We start from the raw sequence: 25,904 nt of genomic DNA, 5'->3' as shown, positions 1-25,904 counted from the left end.
GGATACAACTCTGAAATTGCAATATTTCATCAGCTGGGCCAGTGACTTGTTCTTCTTTAGTGAACACTGCTGAATATTAACAAACCAATTACGGTCACACAAAATATTTGTAAAGGCGCTATTACACGTCTTATGACATGCCACTTTTTGTATTCACATGCAATTGAAAATGTTTGTTTTGCTATCACACCTTCATGTTATTTTCGTATGACAACCTAAAAATTTGATTGATATGTAATATTTGTTAAAGTTGTGAGAAAGCTGGTTTCTGATGTTAAGTTTCTGAAAATAATTTAATTTGTGCTTGCTTTCATTCGTCTGACAACAAACACAGCTGATTTCTTTATGTTTTTGTCAGAAGGAATAGAGCACGCTCTATCGAAAAAAAATTACATGTATCACACAACATGTACAACTTTGTAGGTGCCGTGTAATAGAGCCTTAATCCAACGTTTTAGTTCAATCTGTCAATTGTCATTATTGGCTGCAGAGAGAAGTATCATTGCTATCCTTAATGAATGTTCAGGGCCAATTTTTTTTATTCACTAAATATGTGGCACCAGAATTAGTGAATTGACTCACTTAAGCAACTTTTTTGCCATTTGGGAAATCAGCTGATTTTGACCAGTAACCGTACAAAAATCGCTCATTTTCAATATTAAACACTTTTTTTTTATTGTAGTCGAGTTAATGTATAGACCGAGTCGAGATGCTGAAGGGCACCAACATAACACTCTTGCCCTATTCCTAATTTTGCACACTGAGAAATATGAAGTTAATTTCCTTGCTCCTCCTGGTAATTCCGATCATTGCACCATTTCAGCGTCATTTTCGTATTCTGCTCTTTGCTTCACCTCTTCCCCAGCCCCGAAGCGGTCAATTTTATACGAAAGGGCTAAGCTCAACGAATTTTGCCAGCATTTTAATTGGAATTTTTTCTAAACGGTGACGTCAATGCTGCTGCTGAGATTGTGCAGGAAGTAATATTAATAGGAATGAGATCGTTCATTCTGACTAAGAATTTATCGGTTAAATCAAAGGATAAAATTTGGTCTAATCGGGCATGCAGAGATACCGTCAGCTCAAAAGAGGATGCATTTAGGTCTTGGCGTCTGAACAAAAAAGCCAATAACGAAATGCTGCGCAAACAGGCAATAACTTCGTGTGCCAGAGTACTTAGAAACGAAAAGTTTCTTTTCGAACAGCATCTTCGTACAAAAGTTATTGCTTCTCCCAAGGGAAGCAGGAGCTTTTGGTCATTCATAAAAACAATAAAGGGCAGCCCATCGGAAATCCCAACTCTTGTTGAGTATGACCAGGTATTCACTGACCCGTTTGATAAGGCTTAACTACTGGCCGAAATGTTTGCAGGAAAGTCTTCCTTGCCGTTTAGCAATCAACCAGTCACCGTGATTGGTAGTGTACCTAGTTCGATGCCTCAGATATTCTTTCGAAAACGTGGAGTAAAAAGGGTCCGGGCCCAGACAGTGTATCAACACTTGTGCTTTGTAAGTGTTCTTCGACGTTTGATCGTCCTCTGCGCAATCTTTTAAACCTTGCTTACCGTGCGTTGGAAGGTTGCGAACGTTTAGCCCATTCTCAAAAAAGCTGGGGCGAACAACCCTGCGAATTACCGGCCAATTGCGACGTACTCCGCGCTCCTGAAGGTTATGTAGAGTATGGTTAACCATTATCTTGTCAGAGTCCAAAGGCCTTCTTAGCGATAAACAGTAAGGATTACGCAGAAATCGCTCTACGGGAGACGTAATGGAATTTGTGTCGGAACGATGGAGTCGCTCTATCCACCAGTTTGGTGAGAGCAAAGTCATGGCTCTGGATATCTCAAAGGCATTTGATAGGGACTAGCACGGTACATTTTTATCAAAGCTTGTCGCTTTGGGAATCTGTAATAACTTTGTTCGAGCTTTCTCAGAGATCGCAGTATACGAGTTGTTGTAGATGGGTTCTCATGCGATGACTGTACATTGACCGCAGGTGTGCCACAAGGCTTTGTCCTTTCCCCTTCCCTTTTTCTTATTTTCATTGACAATCTATTGGGTCAGACTTCGAATCCAGTCTACTCCTTTGCCGATGACAGTATTCTGTGTCATTCATATTCATTCGACCATAGGTCCAGTCCTCAAGAAATTGTGGACAAAAGGCGCATTCTGAATGAGACGCTCTCCCAGGATTTGTTGGCCATTTCCGAGAGGGGTAGAATGAACAGAGTGGTCTTTAACGCACAGAAGACGCTGGGCTGTTTCTTGTCTCACAAGCGATTCACTGACCCACTGATTCACTGTCGATATCTATCGAAGGTATAGGTATTGAGCAGTCAGATGCTTTTGATGTTCTGGGCATGAAGATACAATGTGATGTCCGTTGGTCAAAACACGTATTCGAAGTGTCGAAAGAAGCATTCAAGCGTTTTGGCTTTCTTAAGCGGTGCAAGAAATATTTCACCCCTTCGGATCTTCTCAATATCTATACTACCTACATTAGGCGGAGGATGGAATATAACTCTAATATATGGGCAGGAGCTCCAAAATCATCCTGGGAGCTACTTGACCGGGTTTAAAGGAAAGCGATGGTGTTGATTGGGAACAGTAGAGTATCCAACTCTATTGCTTCCCTTGAACATCGTCGGAATGTGGGTAGCGTTGTATTGTATTCTATTGTTATTTTCATGGCGTGTGTTCCAGGGATATTCGTCTTCTTATCCCTGACGTTATGATGTTCACCAGGAATACAAGACTTGCCAGGAACTCACAGCCGTTTGTAATTGATTGGCCAGTCGACCAAAACATGCATTACCGAGAAAATTCATTTTTCGTCCGAACCATCCGTATGTGGTATCGACTTCAGGCTAATGTCTTTCCCACCGACATTGACGTTGAGAAATTTAAGACGAATATGAATAAACACTACTCCCTCTTTCCCCCCTACAACCCTTAACTTTCCCAATTGCCAATGCAATGCATATTTAGGGGACATCCACTGCGTGTTGGTTACGTGACAAAAAAAAAGTCTATAAACCTTCTCTCATATCAAAAAGTGCAGCACAATAAAGTTTTAGCTCAATGATAAAATACTTCCCTGTTTATGCCGAGTCCGAATGGCTTGTCCCATAGGAAAACCCCTTCGTAAAGAAGTTTTGCTTGCTTGCCACCTGAAAATGTTATTCTGAGGTACTCGCGGGAATTTTAACCCCGAACATCCTAACGGTTGCGCAACGCAAAGATTACCATTATGTTGCCCAGAATGGATTGTATAGATAAAAGTATTTTAAAACAACAACTGCTGAACTATTGGGTTGACCAAAAAGTAATTGCGGATTTTTTAAATGAAAGTAAATTCATTTTTAATAAAACTTAGAATGAACTTTAATCAAATATACTTTTTTTACACTATTTTTCTAAAGCAAGCTAAAAGTAACAGCTGATAACTGACAGAAGAAAGAATGCAATTACAGAGTCACAGGCTGTGAAAAAATTTGTCAACGACTACTATATGAGAAATCCGCAATTACTTTTTGGGCAACCCAATATATAGATACGATTAATCGGAACAGATGAGCCTTATCAACTATTGGGATCGTTTTCTAAACCAGCTTTTAGTTCCCTACAAATAACTGGCCATGGATTTTCATATTCCGCAAAAACTTATTCGCCTTGTGCAAATAGTTTGAATTTGCCACTGAAAAGAATTCTTTTATACTTACTAATCATTATGGGGAAGTAATAAAACTAGGGTATGCTTATCAAACTTTGATTAGATTTAAACCCTACCCATATTTTTTAAAAGTTCTCAGGTACACACATTGTGCACATGTGGTCGGAAAAAATTCTTATCGCAAATATATTTTGAAATGGCCTGAGTGTATTCGTAGGAAGTCTAAAGCAAAACTTGAAAAGACCACAAATACGTACACACATACATACAAATTTTGTTGAAGAAAAAAACATTTTAAAAATTATAACTCAAATTAAACTTGTATAAAATAATAATTACTGGGTATACAAAAAAGCCTTAAATGTATTAAAGCACAAAATTTTTTTGATTTTTTTATCGAGTGTGATACATGGTTTAAAGTAATACCTCACCTATATTTATTAAACGATTTGTTTGTTTTTTTTTCCAAAGAAATTCTTTTGGAATGCAGAACGCAGGAGCATAAGAAAACACAATGCAACAAAGTTTGCTTTCGTTTGCGTATATAATTACAAATCTTCAACGAAGGTTGTTGCATATCTAAAAGCAGTAACTAAAGGGTGATTTTTTTGAGGTTAGGATTTTCATGCATTAGTATTTGACAGATCACGTGGGATTTCAGACATGGTGTCAAAGAGAAAGATGCTCAGTATGCTTTGACATTTCATCATGAATAGACTTACTAACGAGCAACGCTTGCAAATCATTGAATTTTATTACCAAAATCAGTGTTCGTTTCGAAATGTGTTCATTCACCGTTCAGCGATGAGGCTCATTTCTGGTTGAATGGCTACGTAAATAAGCAAAATTGCCGCATTTGGAGTGAAGAGCAACCAGAAGCCGTTCAAGAACTGCCCATGCATCCCGAAAAATGCACTGTTTGGTGTGGTTTGTACGCTGGTGGAATCATTGGACCGTATTTTTTCAAAGATGCTGTTGGACGCAACGTTACGGTGAATGAACACATTTCGAACCGAACACTGATTTTGGTAATAAAATTCAATGATTTGCAAGCGTTGCTCGTTAGTAAGTCTATTCATGATGAAATGTCAAAGCATACTGAGCATCTTTCTCTTTGACACCATGTCTGAAATCCCACGTGATCTGTCAAATACTAATGCATGAAAATCCTAACCTCAAAAAAATCACCCTTTAGGATGGGTTGGCCTGGCCCTACAGCATTCTTTGAATTGACAACCAACAAGTCATTTAACTGAAGAATGACTCTTTTAAAAACAAGAATGACTCTTAAGAACGGGCTAATGTTGTGTCAAGCCTACTTTTTAATACCCTACACCACATTGGGGGTATGCAGCTTAAGTCGTCGAAACTGAAATTTGCTTAAATTTGAAATGTAGAATTTCGACCAAATTGCAAATTTTGCCCATGAACATTCCACTAAGGAACAGGGGCAAACTTATCACATATCAATGAGTGCAGTCCTATTCAATTTTAAGCTCAATCATAAGGGGACCTACTTTTTATAGCCGAGTCCGTACGGCGTGCTGCAGTGCGACACCTCTTTGGAGAGAAGAATTTCGACCAAAATTCGTACATATTATGTGGGTCATAGAAGAAATCGTTGTGTAAAATTTTGAGAAGATAGGTTGATAAATGAGTTAGCAAAGGCCTTAAAAGTGAAAATCGGGAGATACATATACAGCTGCGTGTACCTAATTAGGGACAGCAGACTAACTGTCAGCGACTCAATCTGGCAAATTCTTTTTTTTTCGATCTAACTTTTTATACAAATTTTTGTACTAACTTCGTCATTCTGTTTGTAATTCCACAAAGTATTTCTCTGAGACCCCATAAAGTATACATATACATAAAGTATTGATCGTCATATCATTTTAAATCGATCTAGCCATGTCCACCCGTCTGTGTGTCGAAAGCACGCGTACTTTAGAAGGAATAAAGCTAGCCGCTTGAAATTTTGCAAGAATACTTCTGATTTGTGTAGGTCGATTGAGATTGGAAATGGGCCATATTGGTCCATTTTTGATATAGCTGCCATATAAACCCATCTTGACTTCTTGAGTCTCTAAAGGGCGCAATTCTTTTCAGATTTAGCTGAAATTTTACATGAAGTGTTTTGTTATGATTTTCAACAACTTTGTTATTTGTGGTTTAAATCGGTCCATAATCTGATATAGCTGCCATAGAAACCGATCTGGGGTCTTGACTTCTTCAGCCTCTATAGTGATATAGCTGTCATATAAACCGATCGGGGGTCTTGACTTCTTCAGCGTCTATAGTGCGCAATTTTTATCCGATTTAGCTGAAATTTTGCATGAGGTGTTTTGTTATCACTTCCAACAACTATGCTAAGTATGGTTCAAATCAGTCAATAACCTGATAAAGCTGTCATAGAAACCGATCTGGGGTCTTGACTTCTTAAGCCTCTAAAGCGCGCAATTCTTATACAATTTGGCTGAAATTTTTGGAAAAAGTGTTTTGTTTTGACCTCCAATAACTGTGCCAAATATGGTTCAAATCGGTCAATAACCAGATAAAGCTGCCATATAGATCGATATAGCTTCTTGACTTCTTGAGCCACTAGAGAGCGCAATTCTTATCCGATTTGGCTGAAATTGGTGTTTGGTGGTGTTTTAGTATCTCGTACAACAACTGTGCAAAGTATGGTTGAAGTCGGTTAATACCCTGATATAGCTGCCATATAAACCGATCTGGGCTCTTGACTTCTTTAGCCTCTAGTGGGTGCAATTCACATCCGATTTGGCAGAAATTTTGTACAGCGGCTTCTCCCATGACCTTCAACATACGTGTCCAACATGGTCTGAGTCGATCAATAGCTTCATACAGCTCCCATGTAAACCGATCTCCCAATTTTGCTTCTTGAGCCCCTACAAGGCGCATTTCTTTTCCGAATGGACTGAATTATTACACAATGACTTCTACAATGTTCAGAATACAATTCGTTTATGGGCCGAATCGGACTATAACTTGTTTAACTTATGGTCTATAGCCGGACAAATATCCTGTAAGAAATCGCAAATAGAATAACAAATATATCCATGTTGTTGGGTCAAAGTTCGTCCCTGGCCTAAGGCCTAAACAGAATGAGCGCGTTGAAATGCGTCTCGTTGAAAAACGCAACTTTGGAAACAAATGTCAAAAAATCAACTCGTGGCAGCACAACAACAAAGTTGAAATTTTTTAACTTTTTTTTTATGTGCAGGGTTGTATTTTTGCAATGCGACACACAAAAACAAATGTCAACGCGCTTATTCTGCTTTGGCCTTTAATGCGTTTTCACTTGATTTCCATTAAATTAAGCAATGGATTATTTTTCAGTGTAATTATGCAAGCGCACGTAGACATGTTTACTAAAAAATTCTTATCAGAATTTGAGGGATCACTTTTTATTAAAAAATGTTTATGGTAATTTTAATCAATCGACCTTATTTCAATAAAGCTTTTTGTTTGTGTCACTCCTTGCTGCTAGAAAACAAAACGTGACATGTAAACATAAAGTTTATGTAAATAGAAAAAGAACCGTTTAAACTTTAGCGAATATATACAAATAAAAATGAGTTATTGAATTTTAATTTCCTATCTTTGGAGTATTTACATTAAATGAGCACTGCATGAAATTTCACTTATCTAAATTTTCAAATAAACAAACAAAAGTTTTGTTACAAAATAACTTTTACCGCCCTTGAACTGAAAAAGTGAAGTTACGAAATTAACTTATTCACAGTAAAATATACTTAGCAAACCAGGGAGTCCATTTGTCGGAAACAGCTTGTAATTTAACTGTGCATACTTTGTCGGCTGGCCCCAATTAGGGAACTTTTATCAGCACATTGCATAAATCTGAGAGCTTAGGCCATAGATACCTAGACCCCAGAAAGTATTTAGCCCTTCAGAAATAAAAAAAGATTTATCAATGGGATTTGGACCCCCAAATTCCTAAAATAGAATTAGAAATTAAACCAGTAAACCAAACCACATTGTACCCTATAAGTACAATGTGGGAGCTATATCCAATTCTGAACCAATATATATATATATATAATTTCAAGAGACAAATGACAATTTTATTGCATTATTACTGCAAATCGGACGAACATATATATGACAGCTATATCTAAATCTGAACCGATCTATTCCAATTTTGATAGGCTTCGTCTCTAGACATGCCTGTGCCAAATTTTAAGACGATAGGATGAAAATTTGTACACAAATTAACATGGACAGACGGACGGACATAGCTAAATCGAATCAGAAGGTGATTGTGAGTCGATCGACATACTTATCAATGAGTCTCCTTCCTTCTGGGTGTTACAAACAAATGCACTAAGTTATAATACCCTATACCACAGTAGTGGTGTAGGGTAAAAAAATGCCTCGAATCTTCGACATTCGGACAACAATGAACGATTGCCGTCGTCTTAACGTTCTGAGCCATCAACACAACTTCCAAACGATGTAGAAAGAACAATGTGTATATGTGGGTAAGCTTTATATTTTGGGATTAGAGAACGCAGAAACAAATATTAATCATCGAAAATCGCTTTATTGTCGAAGCACTTTTGCCACTCTGATTGAGGTATCTCCAAAATATGCATTCTGAACGCATCAACCGCTTCTTCAGGTGTCGAAAAACGTTGACATTTAACTTTATTTTTTACGTACGTGAGTAAAAAGAAGTCATTCGTCAGGACTTTACGGCGGATGACTCATCAAATCGATGTTTTGAGTGCTCAAAAATACAGCTGTTTCGGGTTTTTTTGGAGCATTTCTTTCGACCAATCGACACGAGCCTTTTTTGAGCGATTGGCAAATTGTGTAGGATCCAATGCGAAAAAAATATTTTTACGGTCAAATGTTCATGCAATACTGAGATTGCAAAACAAAGGTTGTCCAATCCCAAAATATAAAAGGCAACCCTCGTACCCTGGAAAAAGTTGCAGGTATGTGGGCAAGAAATCCATGCTGCAATTAATTTTTCCAACGTATAAAATATTCGCTCATAATCCCATCTCTTTTTTTACTAAATTTTTTATGCTAAAAATTTGGACTCGGTCCCTTATCATTGAGCTTATAAATTAATTGGACTGCACTCATTGATATGAGAGAAGCATTCCCCGTTCTCTTATAATCTCTAGCATCAGTGCCAAGTATGATCTAAATCGACCTGATATAGCTCCCACAATAATCGATTTCCCAATTAGACTTCTTGAGCATTTAGAGGGCTCAATTCTTATCCAATTCGAAATTTTGCACGATGACTAGTCTTAATATCACAAAAAAAAACAATATCTCCATAAAAAAAGAGTCAAAAGGCATTAATTGAATAGCCAACACCTCGGGTATACATGTGAACCACATTTCGTCATAATCCGGTGAAAAATGCATTATTTATGCACCCATAGTAGATATATGGTCCGATATGGGTAGGGTACAATTCCATGGGATATCTCTGTGGCCCGGCACCCAGAACAGGTGAATTTTGAACTGTTCAGCCATTTCGTTAAGAAATCTGCGACAGTCGAGGGCGGTTTTTGTGTTCAGAAATACGTTCTCCAGGGATTTAATGGCGTCCTGGCTGTCTGAGAAGATATTTATGCCAATCGTCGTAATGACATTATCTCTGCTTGGTGTGTATCAAGTTCAGTGGTCGGGTAACCTTTTCGATATGACCAGTTCTAGATCTTAAGAGTACACCCCAAAGCCCACCTGGTCGTTTAGTTTGGAACCATCCGTAAAGAAGTCTATGTAACTTCTGTTACCAGGGGTATCGTAGTTCCAATCGGTTCTATCAGGAATAGTGGTACAGTAATTTTTATCAAAAAGCGGCTCAGGTAGGGTGTAATCCACACTGTCTTGGAACATCGGATATTGTATCAAGGATAACACTGTGTCCGTAGCCACCACAAGACCAATGAGGATGCTCCCCTAAGCTCACGGCAGTGGTCGCTGCAATTTGGGTAGCCACAATGCCTCTGGACATAAAATGTACCATCGAATGCAGTGCATCAGATGGTGTCGTCCTCAGTGCGGCTGTGATGCACAAACTAACCATTCTTTGGATCCGGTTAAGTATTAAGCAGTACGTGGACTTTTGAAGCGCAGTCCACCAGACCACAACACCATATAGCATTATAGGTCTGACAACTGCAGTATATACCCAATGCATGACACGCGGTCTAAACCCCCAACTTTTGCCAATGGCCTTCTTGCAGGTGTATAGGGCAAGAGTTGCCTTTCTTGCCCTCACCAAAATGTGGGATTTGAAGTTAAATTTCTTATCCAGCAAAACACCCAGGAATTTGGCGCTTTCTGTAAATGGAACATTCTCTCCACCCAAGGAGACAGGTTCCACTGTAGGCAACTTGTATCTCCTGCTGAAAAGAACTGCTTCTGTCTTGCACGGATTTATACCTAGACCACTTTCGGTAGCCCACTTTGCTGTTGCAATTGCATTCATCAGCATACGCGACCACTTTTACGCCTTTTTCTTCCAGAGACAATAATATATTGTTAATGGCTATATTCCAAAGTAGCGGAGACAGGGATTGCTGTACAATACTATCATTTGAAACGTCTTAGTTAGATTCTATTTTGGGGGAGTCTAGGTCTTTATTTACAACCACAAAATATTGGGTTGTAAACAAAGAAATGGTAAAAAAGGCATCAAACAGATGACCGTCGATTGAAAGGTCGTGGTAAAAATTCACTTTACGGGGAAATGGCAAAAATCTTAAATTTGCACACCCCCTAAAATGACTCCAGGAACACGAATATGAAGTTGTTTTGGTGCTCGGGCACCAAACGGATTCTGGAGGCACTCAAATTACAAGAAATTGCGTAGAACATATATGGTGGAAAAGGATAAAGAGTTAATCCAGGGAATCAAGGGTCTTGAGAATTTTTACCCCCTTTTGAAAAATTTACAAAAAATATTTTTTAGTGAAAAGAAAATTTGTGTAGAGTGTAAATTGAAAAAAAATTGTTGAAAATTTTAAGCAGGCTGTGCACATGATGGGTGCCTCGTTTGTGGTTTCATCAAGACAATGCACCAGTTCACAACTCCATCATTGAGATGGTACAGATGCGTGAATTAAAGACCGAATTGGCTCAGGACTGGCCTTATTCGCAAGATTTTGTGTCCAAACTTAAAAAAATGGCTCGGTGTTAAAAGATTTTCAGTAATGATGAGGTGAAAGTTGCGGTTGATGGCTATTTCGAAGCCATGGAAAATCGTTGGAAAAGTGTATCAAACTAAAAGGAGATTTTATTGAGAAATAAAGGAAATTGTCCCCAAATTTCTTATGTTTTCTATGTTACTTTTGGGGTCGCTTTCGTACTCTATTTTAAGTTACGATAAACCTAACGACAAAGTGAATAGCTTAATGATTCATAGAGTGTTTTGCAGGCATATTTTTGTTTTGCATCTTTTCATAATTTAAAACTCATAAACAAACAAAAACAATTCCTAGATTTGGAATTGCAAATTAATGCATGTAAAATTTTACTTAAAAAAACATTTCGCAGTTGTTTTTCCACTTTTGCAGATCTATATATATACTTGACTGCATTTTAGCAATTATAACTCTATTGTAAATGTAACACCACACATTGCACTGCATTTCATATACACATGTATATGTACACCAATACAAAACCACAGCAATACTGGTAGTAGTTGTTCTTGGCGGTCAGTTATTCAGTTGGGGTATGGTTTCATTATGCCTGTCTGCCGTTACCAAGTGGTGCCGATGCTTTCTGCATTTCCTATGTCACGTGGTCTAATATACTGTAGGCTTGTTTGCTGTTCTACTGTATAACGATTTCCTTAAAAAGCAAAGGAAACATTTACGGCTATAAAGAATAAAAATATATATATATATATATATATATGATTATAATTCCAAAATAACACCGGCTAGGTAGTGTCAGTTTGATTTAATAATCATAAGTACTTCCATTCTCATTTATGATAAGTAATTTCATAATTTACTAATAAATCTGTATCCATACGTCATAAAATCATCTTAAATTTACCTATTAATTGTAGTTTGAAAATTATTATTATTGGTTATTTAATTTAATTAAAGCATCGCTTTGAAAAAAAATATGTGCGTACCCATGAGTTATACAAATCCATCTATAAAATAATATCCATCAACATGTTTTCATACATAGCCATGCATGGTGGATGAATGTGTGTACGAGCAAACAAACGAACCTACATGCGCTCGATCTGGCCCCCCGGCACCATTCGCCGTCATAGTCTCTATGAAGGCAGCAATGGCAATAATGGTATTGCCAGATTAGATTAAATACTGTCAGTTTGAAGCGGCGCATGATTATCTCGTGAGTGCAAGTTCCACTCACTCTCGTATTCTGTCGCTCTTTGCATGCTTTTCAGGGTTGCCAAATACGTATAAAATTTTTAATATATACATAAATCAAATATTAAACAAGTATACGAAAGTAAATTTCAATGACTTCGAATCATTTATGCGAACTTGTTAAAACGACGACTTGCAATGTATGTTGAAAGCCACATCCGGGGGCTTGGATTTTTTCGATTTTGAACCACACTTGGTTAAGTTAGAAAAAAGCTGGAACACTTCTCTTGCATCAATGAAAGCTCCCGGATCCCGCAGATCGAAATCACTTTGTAGAGAAGCTTTACACGCTAACAAACAATAGTGAGGGGGTAACCACCGGTGATGTTCTCGCCAAGATTCGAACCCAGGCGTTTAGCATCTCAGGCGGACATACCAACCATTGCCCCACGGTTGACTTTTACCTGAGATAAGTCCCTTTTAAAAAGAACTATATAGTAAATTGCGGTCAAAGCGGTATTTAGTTATGATTTATAATTTTTTAACTATTGTTTTCGGCTGAACCGGTGAGCATGAAGTTTTTACAGTTGTTGTATGGTCTGGGGGGAATAATACGCTAAGAAATTGTTCCAACGTCTTTATCCAACGTTTTAAAAATGCAATGGAGGTGGGGAACGCTTATAGTAACCCAAAATCAAGAGTCTGATATTCAAATTTTGAAACTCTAAATTTATCGGCAAGTGTCAAGCGATCCCAAGCGTTCATATTGACCTTGACCTATCGGTTTTAAATGGGATTCAAATGTATTCGAGAGTAAAGAACAAGTCTGAAATCCATATTTGCCGCCAACTGCATTAGCGCCGCCCTTATTCAAGAAACAACTAGCGGAGTTGTACATTTTAGAAGATGTAGGACCTACCGGTCAATATTGGATTGGAATAAACAAGTAAAAATGTGCTATATTCTGCCGGAGCGAACCTTAGGAACCAAACACCATGGATTATGTGTACTTTATATACCAAACTTCTTACAAATCAGGCAAAACTAGAAAGATATATCAGATAATAGACCGATTTCAACGGTACTTGTCACGGTTGTTGGATAGCAATTGCTGCTTCTAGGGGCTCAGGATGCGTTCGGGAAATAGGTTTTTATGGGAGCTCTATCATGTGATAGACTAAAAATCCAATCGGATTTTTTTTGCACATTGGACGGACGGACTTAGAACGTCAAGACGACCAGGAATATATAATTTATGGGGTCGCAGATCCATATTTCGAGGTGGGGTCGCAGATCCATTTTTAATTGACTAGATTAGTATACCCTCATTTTATGTTGACGGGTTTGAAATACCACATAAGATGAGTGAACCAATTATGATGTTTTTTGTACCCTTATAATAATAAATTTTGGGTCAAGAGCTATTGGAACAAGAAGGAACTACAATGCAATTTATTTAGGAGCAGAGTACGATTTTAGTATCAAAACTCGACAAGCGTCAAGAGGCCGTTTCATGAAACCTTAAGCGAACAATTGACCGATCGATACATTATGGGACAGAAATAAAAGGTATTCGAGAGTAGAAAACAAGTCTAACATCAAAATTTGGAGCCAAGTGTATTTGGGCTGCCTTCCGGCACCGAAAACTTTCCTATTGTATATAAAGAACGATCACGAAAACACAGAACTCGAATGAAATTTCATTTCAAAGGACACGAGTTAATGAATTACGGAACTAATACGAGTATATTTTTTACACTGGGAAATTAATGTTAAATCCGTTTCGTGGCTAAGGCCTGCGTTCCAATTATTAATCTAAAGTTCCCAAATATACAAAAGTGGACACGGAACGGATTTTGCAAATTTTGAACCCACTACCTGGGAAATATGGACTTCTTTTTTATACTTACAAACATTGTTCAAGATGGTCCCATAACTTTTATTTTGTAATATATTTTAAATTTTTGATTAGAAAAAGTTAAGTTTTCTATAAAAACGCAACTTTTTTCATAGATTGGTTTTTTCCAGCGTAACTGTAAATTCATCTAACAGATGTTACGCATCTGAATGCGATTAAACCAGTATCCAATAAATATTTACGAGATTCCAATCAGTCTTTTTTTGTAATATTTAGATTTAAAATCTGCAAATCAGCTCTGGTGTGTTTTGAAAGCCAAACAAATATGGCAGCCCCATTGTTACTCTTTACCACTCGCTCTCTACTCTAATTGGACTGGTATCTCTTTCATTCAATTCAAATTCCGTTTTACAAGAGTAGGAGTATCTGCATTTGTTCTTTTTCCATAAGAATTTTAGTTGCTAACCATAGTTTTTAGATACTTGTTTTAAATAGTTCTTTCTCTACACTTGTGTTGTGAGTGGTCAAAGAGAAGCAAGCAAACGAAGAGTGAGCGCGCCTCCGAGTTTTGCACTCAGACAAAGTGTTCTCCCAGTTTGTGAAAAATATATTGAGTTCTGTGTCGCCTTCAGTCGTTTGTCTTCGTTGTGTTGGTTGTAGTCGTCGTCGTCATTTCAATTGAAGCAAAAGTAAGTAAAAATTTTCCAATTTTTTCTCACTTGCCTGCCATGAACAAAAAAAATTCAATAGAAACTGGTGAATAATCAAATGAAAATTTCCAAAAAGGTGGTAAAAAATTGAGGAAATTTTACTTATTCAAAAAAGGAAAAAAAAAATGAAAAAGAAAATGAATGTGTTTGATTGAGATCAAGAAATATATGTACATTGAATATTGTGTCCGAAAACCGTTTAAAATTTTTGACAACATTTTCGCCAAAGCCTGACTGCCTGCTAATGTGTGATTCGTCGTTTACGTCGTCGGCCGATCGATAAAAATACTACGCAAAAAATTTTTTCATGGTTGTAAAAAATATATGTATGTATGACTGACTGCCTCCCGTCGTTGTCGCCGTTGTCGTATCCATGCACTGTAACATATATGTAGATATGTATAAAACTTGAGTGTGTACATTAAATATAATATAGATATTTTAATTAAAATGAACCTTGATTCATTTCCTACCCCCAAAGGAATGTCAGAACTGTGGCTGTTTCTCCAGTTTGTTAAGAAGAAAAAAAAAGTTAATCGAAATTGTCATACAATCTAAAAAGACAATGTGACTGCCTTGAAGAAGAAAAAATCTCAAGAAATGTATATGTATTACTGTGTGTGCGTGTATGTATATGGGGAGATATTTTGTCGCCTTCGTGTGTGTGCCTGTGTATGTGTATTCTTCATATCGTCTTCACATTATATGGCGCATTCCAACATACGCTTTTTCTTCATTGTATTTTTTGCCGTCTTGTTTTTTTGTTGCCTTTGTGTGCGTTATTTCTATATCATCATTAGATCAAATCCAATCTATCCAATATACAATTTACCCGATAGTTCCAACTTCTGTGTGAGTTAGCAGTTGTCGTTGTTTGTGGGACTGTGTGTGAGATGTGCTGCTGATTGTTGCCATCTCGTCGTTAAGTGCGAAAGGAAGGTAAGGTGTGTGTGGAGGTATTTCCCCAAAATGAAACCAGTGCTTTGATCCGGGAGAAAGAAAAAAAAAACAATCTTAAAGTATTTACTAACGGTAGTTAGGGTACGTTATATGCGAAATCTTGTAGAGAGTAAAATCAAGCAGCAAAATGGTGTACTCTAGCTTTATGACAGCTGACGAAGTTCTTGTAAAAGAACACAAGTTTGTTTTACGTTGAGGAATAGTGGACCCACTTTGTTAATATTAAATGCAAAATGTGGCATCCCTCGGTTTTCATATCTACCGTTCGGATGTATAGGTATTTAAGTTCTTTTCTTGTGCTTGTGTAGCGCGCTGCGTACTTTTTCGCGCATGCTTTTTTTCTAACACATCCATTTCTCCTTACATTGGGTATTGGGTGTAGTAACGAAATTTTGCATATCTTATTGGTACATGGATACGCTGCCAGATGCTCTTTTACTCATTTGATACAATACTTCTTGCTGACTGGCCTGAGTCTTTGTGGAATTTCGAAGAGAAGCTCCTTACATGCACTCTTCAAAAAAATTAATTCTTTAAATTTAAGAGAAGCATTGAGCCGCTTAGTGGAGTGGGGGGTGGCTCATGTTGTATGTTCTCATACAGTTTTTAATTTCAACAAAATGTGCGCGAATTTCATTTAACATATGTCATTTGAAAGCTACTTTTTGCAAAGCAATATTCCGCAATGCTCTCTTTTTCTCTCACAATCTCACATACACACTCACACACACTTCGTACTTCGGTTGGAAATCATGACGCATTTTCGAATTATTCGCTATTTTAGTATGGAAAGGGAGTGGTTAGCCGGTTGTTAATTGAAATACTGTTTCTTTCTATTTAATTTTTCTATTGCAGAAAAAATAGTTTCACTGCTATTGAAAAGAGTTTCCCACCACTGTTATGTTTTATTTCTTTTTTTTTTGCCAATTGACCCAAAAAACTAACGGCGCCAAAAATTCTCTGATGTCATCCAAATGATAGAAGCAAGAGACGAGGCGCCGGCGGCAACTGCACTCTTATAATGTCTAAGCAGTAAGCCAAGTTAAGAGGCCAAATGCATGCAGCATTATAAAACCTTTAAAGTTCGCAAACTTCTAGTCAAGATAATTTTTGTTATGTTTAACATCGTATTTTCGTTCTTATCTGAGTGACTACAAAGAAGAGGACAGCAATTGAATGCCTTTATAGTTGTACCCTGATCTTGAAACTATGCCATTTACGCAAGCAAAGATTTGTGCGTATTGCCATACCTAAAGAATAAACTACATGAAGAGAATAATACCAACACTTATGATTCACATGCAGAATGAGCATAAGAAAAGAAAAACGAAGATATGTATGTAGGTATATTGAAAGGGAGGCGAGTTTATTTAAATTAGCCGGCATTCAGATTGTCTAGCTTGCTTAACGAACAATGTCGACGATCTTATGCATCGATATATGTATGGTGAGTCCAAAGAGGGAGTGGTGGTAGTTGATTGCGTTGTCTGGCATGTTTATTATAAAGTGCTGCACAATATCTCCCTCCCCCACTTTAAGAAGTTTACTCTTGTTTGGGGCTTCCCTGATATTAAATATCTTACGAAGATCAATAAAAATGCATTTGTAATGTTTTTTTTTGTCTGTTTCACGGGAAATTGCCTTGCTCTAGCTTATTTTATTTTTCTCTCGCTCTCATCACACCCCTAATAAACACTAAAGCACGCACACAACTGTAATTTATTTATAACATTCCCCATATTTTTCTGAAATTCGTTGTTGTTTTATCTGCCAGTCATTCAGACTTTTAATTCTTTTCTACTTTTATGTTTTCTTTATTTTGTTTCTTATGTCTTTGCTAAAGCATTCCGCCGCTATATCGAACTTGCTAGAAAATAAATGTATGTTTACTTATCCAAAGCTAGAGGTATCTTCATACAGATGCATGTGTGTTTATGGTGAACATGTAAGAATATTTTCTCAATGGATCGCTTCGATTGACTGTTTTGTTTTTTTTTTGTTCAAATCTACCTACCTATTACATGTTGCTGCTTGCTGCATCTTAAAGGTATTTTGTTGCAAACCCACATATGCAACTGAAAATAAATTTTTGATAGATGAAGATGAAGATATCTTTTGGAATGTTTTCCAGCCACTTTAATTTCCTACGCCTTTTCTTGCATTTCAAACACTAATCAGACGTTGTTGCTTTAGCCACATATTTGCGTATGGAGATAGCGATCCTCGTATGGTGATGAACAAGCTTGTTCCGGAGCGGGAACTTTATGGCCATTTGTTATTTGAAGGCGCTAATAACTCACCTTGCTCTATCGAGTATGACAGGCACACAGTTTTTAAGGAAGAGCCGGTGCGGCCAGGCCTCTCACTAAGACTCTGCACTCGGCACCGCTGAATTGTTCGTGACAGCAGTTGCAGTTACTCAGTATATGGAGTATTCCACTGTCCGCAACGTGAACTGTGAACGCGAACGGTAGATCTTGGCTAAGCTTCTCGTGATTACTACACACACAAATCGGAATTCATAGTTCCAACCCATGTGGTGCTCATAGTTATCTCGTGCTCGGACTAATTAGACTTGAAGTTGGTAGATTGGTTAACCGTTGCCAGGTTCGGAGCATACTTTTTCATTCTTACACGGTTTGAAGTGGTGGCTTCCTATTTTAGCTAAGGATCGTGTGTATTAACTTACAATACATAGTTGTATTAGTTTTACAGGGATATCACCATTATAAATGCCTTAAGACACTTTTAAAACAGTTTGCCTAAAATGTTGGCCCAACGCAGATTCATTCTACAAAGTCGCAGTTAACATTATTATGCGACACTTTTTCGCTGACTTTCTTGTTGGGAACTTTTGTTTGTTGCTGCATGCTTGCATTTTTCACGGTGAGATAATACATCTCGATTTTCAATGTTGGTTAATTCTTCTGGCTGCTGGCTGGATGCCAAATTAGAATAAATTGTGCAGCATTCAATAACAGATGAGTTTGCATTATTTTCCATTAAAAATTTAGTGGAGAAGAATAACAACAACAACCTTACAATCTTTCAGTGTTGCTAACGCATTAAAAAAATTTCTGCCCAAAAAATTTCCAAAAACCACCAAATTTACACTTAGAAAGTTCTTTGCCTTTGTTTGAATAGAAAGCATTGAACGAAATGGTCTATAGCCGGACAATGTCTTGCAAATTTTAATCATCTTTGGCCGCTCATGTTACAGATCTAACAAAAATTGCTAAATTAATGGTACAGATGGGGTAAAAATGAATACAGTAGGCATAGTGGTTTTGAGAGCTAGATTGATATTCATCTAAAGGGTGATTTTTTTTAAGGTTAGGATTTTCATGCATTAGTATTTGACAGATCACGTGGGATTTCAGACATGGTGTCAAAGAGAAAGATGCTCAGTACGCTTTGACATTTCATCATGAATAGACTTACTAACGAGCAACGCTTGCAAATCATTGAATATTATTACCAAAATCAGTGTTCGGTTCGAAATGTGTTCATTCACCGTAACGTTGCGTCCAACAGCATCTTTGAAAAAATACGGTCCAATGATTCCACCAGCGTACAAACCACACCAAACAGTGCATTTTTCGGGATGCATGGGCAGTTCTTGAACGGCTTCTGGTTGCTCTTCACTCCAAATGCGGCAATTTTGCTTATTTACGTAGCCATTCAACCAGAAATGAGCCTCATCGCTGAACAAAATTTGTCAAAATTTGAACACATTTCGAACCGAACACTGATTTTGGTAATAAAATTCAATGATTTGCAAGCGTTGCTCGTTAGTAAGTCTATTCATGATGAAATGTCAAAGCATACTGAGCATCTTTCTCTTTGACACCATGTCTGAAATCCCACGTGATCTGTCAAATACTAATGCATGAAAATCCTAACCTCAAAAAAATCACTCTTTATAAAGTTAACTTAACCTAGCAGAGACACAAACCCATTGAATTATCAGCACTCTGTTACGAGCTTAGCAGAACTATGCTAGCAATTTATAAGAAAAGATCTAACAATAAAATCAAGAAAAATAATTAAAAAATTCAGAAGAAACGACAACAAGAGCACAAACATTTTGTTCACTTTAAGGTGCTTTAGTTCGCCAACAATAGGTGATTGTGATTTTTTCACCCTTATTGTAAACCAATCACACTATTACGCTTAAAATCCTTCACGAATGAGTTTCTTTTTAAATAAACTCAGAAGCAAGCGTTTTTTTTACTTGCACACAATACAATGGAGCAGCCATTTTTAGTTTCACCAGTGTGAACTTGGTAATACTTCGTGTCACATTCCAGTAGTGTAATATTGAAACAAACTGCCAGTTGCATTTTCAATTAACCAAAATCAAGTTGGACTGTCCATCTAGCCAAATATGTACCTAAAATGTAAGACGCATCCGATCAAATTTGGCAGAAAGAAAGCCAAAACGGCATATATGCTCACTTTTGTATTTTTTTTTTAAAAGGCTGGTTTCCATAAATTTTATGTTTAAGGCAGTATATCCCTCTCTGCAGGAGAGTGTGCTTGTAGCAAAGCCAACGTGTTGCCAGTAGTCTACAGAGTTTTTTCTGAACGTTGCATTCTAAGCCTCAGAAGCTAGCACCGCTGCACCTCTGTTGTGCCAGGGATTTCTTAATGCAGGCTTCTGGGAATCAAGCATGGAGTTTGTAGAGCATTCCTTAGAGCGTGTAATGCTTTATCACTGGGTGGTTAGTGATTTAATCGGGACAAGGATTCTGCACTTTCTTCGTTAAATTCAAATTTTGGATGATTTAATAAATCTTGTTCTTATAGCTGCCAATGAAATTTGAAATTTATTTTTTCCTAAAACAGTAAGCATTAAACAAAAATAACCTCAAATGTCTACTTCCTCTATTTGAATTTAAATCCCCTTGGTTGCTAATTGCACAACATATTTAAAGCAATTTTTTCAAATAAACGGGACATAATCAAAGATGTCTCAAACAACATTAAAATCCACTTAAATATCAAAAATCACGAGAGACGTTGTGCCATCCTCTCTACGACGTCATAGCCTATAAAAAAGTCAGCCAAGAAAAAATTTTAGTACCACCTGCAAAAAATTTAAATTTGACATATGCATGCGTTTCCAACATACTACATATAAACTAGATCGTGTGTGTGTTTACATACACATATAACTATCAATAGATTGACTTTGGTTTGATGAGTAAGTTTGAACGTCTAGTATAACGAACCACCCATAAGTTCTTAAATCACCACTTTTGTTTTTTTCTAATTTTGACAATTGCGATTGAATTAGTGGCTAAATCAAATAGCAAATGAAATATGCGGAAACATTTTGAATGTTTTTTGTGTTTGCAGTTTGTAGTACTACCTAATTAGTAGATCTTTATTAATATAAAAAAAGTATTTTAAATAAAGAATTTATACAAGATTGGTTTATATGGAAGCTGTATCAAGCTATTGATCGATTTAGACCATATTGCACACGTATGTTGAAGGTCGTAGGAGAAGCCGTTGTACAAAATTTGGATGGGAATTGCTATCTCTATAGGGTCAAGAAGTCTAGATCCCAGATTGGTTTATATGGCATCAGATTATGTACCGATTTGCGCTATACTCATTACATTTTTGGAAGTCATATCAAAGCACCTCATGCAAAATTTTAGCCAAATCGGATGAGAATTGCGCCCTCTAGCGGCTCAAGACGTCAAAATCCAAGATAGGTTTATATGGCACCTATACCAGGTTATGGACCGATTTGGACCATACTTCGCAAAAATGTTAGAAGTGTCAAGTCAATCAGAAGTCAAATCGGGCCACCGTGCGACATCACACGAAGTTGCTTACATTGTTCGTGTGCCTACTGCCCGCGGACATAGGAATTTATGTGCGATTGTGTGTTGATGCCCATCTTTGATGTATGCCAATGTTCAAATTACTCTTTAAAACATTGTATGTACATGGGCGGCTGTCGCGCAATGTGGTAAGGCTTTTATGAATACATAATTATGGAATGGATAATCGATTTTCAGTAGCATATAAAAACTTTTTGCAATCTTTAAAAAACCTGTGCACTACAGTTGATAGAATGTGAACGCCCACATAAACTGTTTTCCTTTTATTGACATTTGTGGTTGATCGGATAACATATGTGTCGATTAACTATTATGAACCAATGGGGTGAAATTGTCAACGCCGTGCTTGGTTTTTTCTATGGGTGAACTCCATCATGACTAACTTTATTTTTAAATAAATTCAGAAACAAATGCTTTTCGTGGCTTGCAAAAAATATAATGAGCTGTTCTTAAATCAAATATCATGTAGCTGTCATTTGTAGTTTGACAATTATACCAGTGTAAACACGATAACACTTGGAGTCAGCTACCCTGTATTGATTTTATGTGGATTTAGAGAGAACCTTAATTGCTTAGAGTGATTATTTGCCTGAAAAACATGCACAGACCGAAGAAACCCAAATTTAATAAAGTCAATTGGAAGTCATGCAAAAAATATTTTCCTAACCGGATTTTAATTGCCCCCTCTATAGGGGCAATGAATCTTAAATAATACATTTAGTGTCGGATCGAATATTTTTGTTAAATTTTGCCGATAGTATTGATAGGAAATTTGTCGACCGATATTCAGACAAAAAATAAAATATCTATAGTATCGATAATACCATCGATATTTGGCCAACTCTATAACATTAACACAACAACAAAAATCTACCCCACACGAAAATTCCTTGATTGGCAAGTGCCATAACTTCAAAGGTCGAAGTGATTTTAGAAATAAACTTTGTTTTACAACTTATCTTCTTCAAATGTATTTTACATTTTTATTTTCATCATTATAACACTGTTTTTTTAATTATGTTTGGAATATCGGGTCAAATAAAACATAGTTTTAAGATTTTATGGCCCTTTTAGACGGCACATTATGATCGTACTCATCGTGTGTACGTCTTGATTACAGCTTTTTTTTCTTTTCTTTGATTTTATTTAATATTTAATACTTTACTTTATTTGGCTCAGAACGTGCTTTTCAACATCTGTCAATTAATGATTACAAATTTCTTTGTAAACGGTAATCGATAGACGCTATTCATCGAAAAAAATCAGCCATGACTAATGGTTATGTGTATATGTGATACATACACCTTTGCTTTCACCAATACTATTACAATGACCATACATCAGATGTGCCATGTAAACTCTGCATTAGAAAAAATCACAGCTTAACAAGCTGTTGCAATTAAGAGTTATTGCATCATTAAAACAAAAATGAAAAAATTGTACTCAGCTGTTCGCATGACCTCACCTAAAAAGTGCATCTTGGTGTCGAAGTATTATTAAAAACTATTGGCCTTCAGGTGCACAAGTCGAAAAACCGCCAATAGGTATACAGCATATATGTTAAATAAAAAAAAACTTAATCCTTAAACAGTTTGCTTAACGTCTGCGTCTGTCCAAAAATATATTTTATCGATAAATTGTCGAAAAATTATGGTCAAATCTTTTCTCATACGTTATACGGGAAGAAAAGGTTTTTAAAAGATCTACAACATATATAGGATATCAAATTCTACCAATTCTATAAAACGAGCATATAGCAAACACGAACGAATATTGAAAACATGCAAATATTTCATATTTTGTTAGTAGAAATTTCAACAGCCGCTGAAAATAAAAAATATATATATATATATATATATTAAATCCTCTCAGCACAAAAGCAAATTATAGCAGAAAAGTGTGTGAGAGGCTTACATGGGTATAAATAAAATTTCATAAATGAATGTGTGTGTGTGTTTCACAAAGGAGCAACTGTTAATATTGGCTGGCGCGTTTAAGTACAAGTGTTGACATGTGTTTGGTAAGCAAAAAGCATTCAGGCGTGTTCATGCAGCAGGGATTGAGAGTGTGGGCGGAGAAAATTGAGTAGGTGAGGGTGGTGGGTTTGGTGGGGAGATCAATATACATATATATCTATATGTAGGTTTGTATACACTTGTAAAAAATTTAGGCGCGCATTAATTTTTAAAGGATTCGGTTGACTGAATGCCCTAAAACCATTTTGTAACTCATTAACAAATTCCCGTAAAACATAGAAACGCACCCATACAATCATTTCTTATGTAAACTTAAATTCAAGGAACCTAGCAAGCTAACTGTAGGTTTTTGTTCTCATTTTTGTTTTAGGGAGTCAATATTATTCAACTTTGTGTTCGTTGGCTCTCCTTTAACCTACAACCAAGCCACAGCCAAGTAAACACCCAAATTATTTGTGATTGACAAACAGTAAAATAGACCAAGCAAAGGACCAAGAGTTTTTATTAGAACCTCAAATTGCCTACTAGTATTTGCTTAGAAGAAAAAAGCAATACATGGCTATGTTATGTACATACGACCAAGCAGAAATGCTTGTATACCGAAATTTCTTTTTGAGTGATGGTGATGATGATGAATTTGTCTGTCTGTCTGGTTGGTTGGTTATGAGTGCCATGAGTGAGTGCTGCACAGCCTCTGATGAAGGATGGATTGAATGCTGCCTTTTCAATCCTATCTAACGTTTAAAGAGGCTATATAACATACATATATACACCACCTATATTTTAAATAGGCCTATACGGCGTTTTCTTTTTATAGTTGTTGTTTCCATCGTTGTTGCTTCTGCCGATGTCAGTGATGAGGACGATGTTGTTAATGATAGCAGCGAGTGACGATGTTGAAATACACATAAAATCAATAAAGTGTCCTTGCGCAATTACTAATTTTGGTTTGGTACCAAGGCACACTTTATGCATACACACACACACTCAGACAAACAATGTTCAATGAATCAAGTTCACATAAATATGACGGTTTTACGAGTTGTTTTATTTCTACTTTTTTTTTATTCAAAGGTTTAACAACAACTATAAAATATCCATGTTCTGCCACAAGCTAACATTAATTACAAAAAAAGATGTGCAGTGCAACAATACAGAAAAAAAAAATTCATTTTGCCAGTTTATGCGCATGTTAATGAATTTCTTAAAACAATGGGAGGACTCTGTCGGAAAAGACAACATTCAATTACACAATTGTGAATAGTGGCATCCCAATGATGTCAAATGAGGTAAAATGCAAATTTGCTAACGAATATTCCATTAAGGAATATGCATTTTCCATTAAGGGATTTCCCAAATATCAATGAGAGCTGTCCGATTCAAGTGTCAATCCTTATTACAACCGCCTTCGAACGATGTGATGCAGAGCGATACCTCTTTGAGGAGAAGCTTTTATACATACTATTTAGGTTAGGTTGAAAAGAGGGTGCAGATATTAATCCGTCCCTTGCCACTATGGACATACACCTATGCCAGTTATCGGCTTGTTGTGCGCTCTAAAAACTATAAAGTAACTTCTAAAAAGAAAATTTTAAGTTAGGAATACATACTACTTAGTTGCTGTTGTTGTAGTCACATTTTCATGTGGTGGTGTGACGATCCTCGTCAAGCTCCTGTAAGTGAGCAAGCTCGTTCCGGTTTGATTATGCATAGCTCGTGGTTTTACGAGTAAGTCCATACGAATCCATACATTTTACGAGGGATCTTTCTCTCGAACACTCCAAGTACCCCTTTTTTCTGCTATCGCAAGTACCCATGGTTCGGAACCATATAGGTAGTATGGGTAGTAGAATTGTGATTTTCTTCTGTCAAGAGACGATTTTGCTAGTTAACCGTTTGCTTTTTCCAAAGTAGCATCTGCAAGCCAATATCGGTTTATTTCGAAACTGGTGTCATTTGTTTCGTTCACGGATATCGCATAATTTATCGTTTGTAGATAAAATTGCTTCCAACAACTGTACTAAGTATGGTTCAAATCGGTTCATAACCTGATATAGCTGCTATATAAACCCATCTTGGATGGCTTGATTTCTTGAGCCACTAGAGGGCGCAATTCTCATCCGATTCCAACAACTGTGCTAAGTATGGTTCAAATCGGTTCATAATCTGATATAGCTGCCTTATAAACCGATCTTGTATCTTGACTTCTTGAGCCAATAGAGGGCGCAATTCTCACCCGATTTGGTTCAAATTTGACATCAAGTGTTTTTGTTATGAATTCCAAAAGCTGTGCTAAGTATAGTTCAAATCGGTCGGTAACCTGATATAGTTGCCATATATACCGATCTTGGATCTTGACTTCTTGAGCCAATAGAGGGAGATTTGGCTGAAATTTTGCATGAAGTTGTTTGTTATTACTTCCAACAAATTGGTCCATAACCTGATATAGCTGCCATATGAACCGATCGGAGATATTGACTTCTTAAGCCTCTAGAGGCCACAGATCT

General features: G+C 36.8%; 1 protein-coding gene across 3 annotated transcripts in view; it reads left to right on the top strand.

Moving 5' to 3' along the window:
- LOC106085393 (14-3-3 protein zeta) overlaps positions 1–25,904 on the top strand; it is a 67,448-nt gene that overhangs the window by 2,081 nt on the left and 39,463 nt on the right. Inside the window, exon 1 of one of the 3 annotated variants that reach the window (XM_059370524.1) lies at positions 14,452–14,582. The exons of 1 other annotated variant lie outside the window; for it this stretch is intronic. The gene's annotated coding sequence lies outside the window, so the exon portion shown is untranslated. Of the gene's footprint in view, positions 1–14,451; positions 14,583–25,904 lie in introns of those variants that run through there. One more of the 3 variants, XM_059370523.1, reaches the window with a different exon arrangement.

Source organism: Stomoxys calcitrans, chromosome 5 (assembly GCF_963082655.1).
Source record: "Stomoxys calcitrans chromosome 5, idStoCalc2.1, whole genome shotgun sequence".
Taxonomy (NCBI): Eukaryota; Metazoa; Arthropoda; class Insecta; order Diptera; family Muscidae; genus Stomoxys; species Stomoxys calcitrans.
The sequence above is the reverse complement of the archived record's forward strand: the minus strand, read 5'-3'. Positions and strand labels throughout refer to the sequence as shown.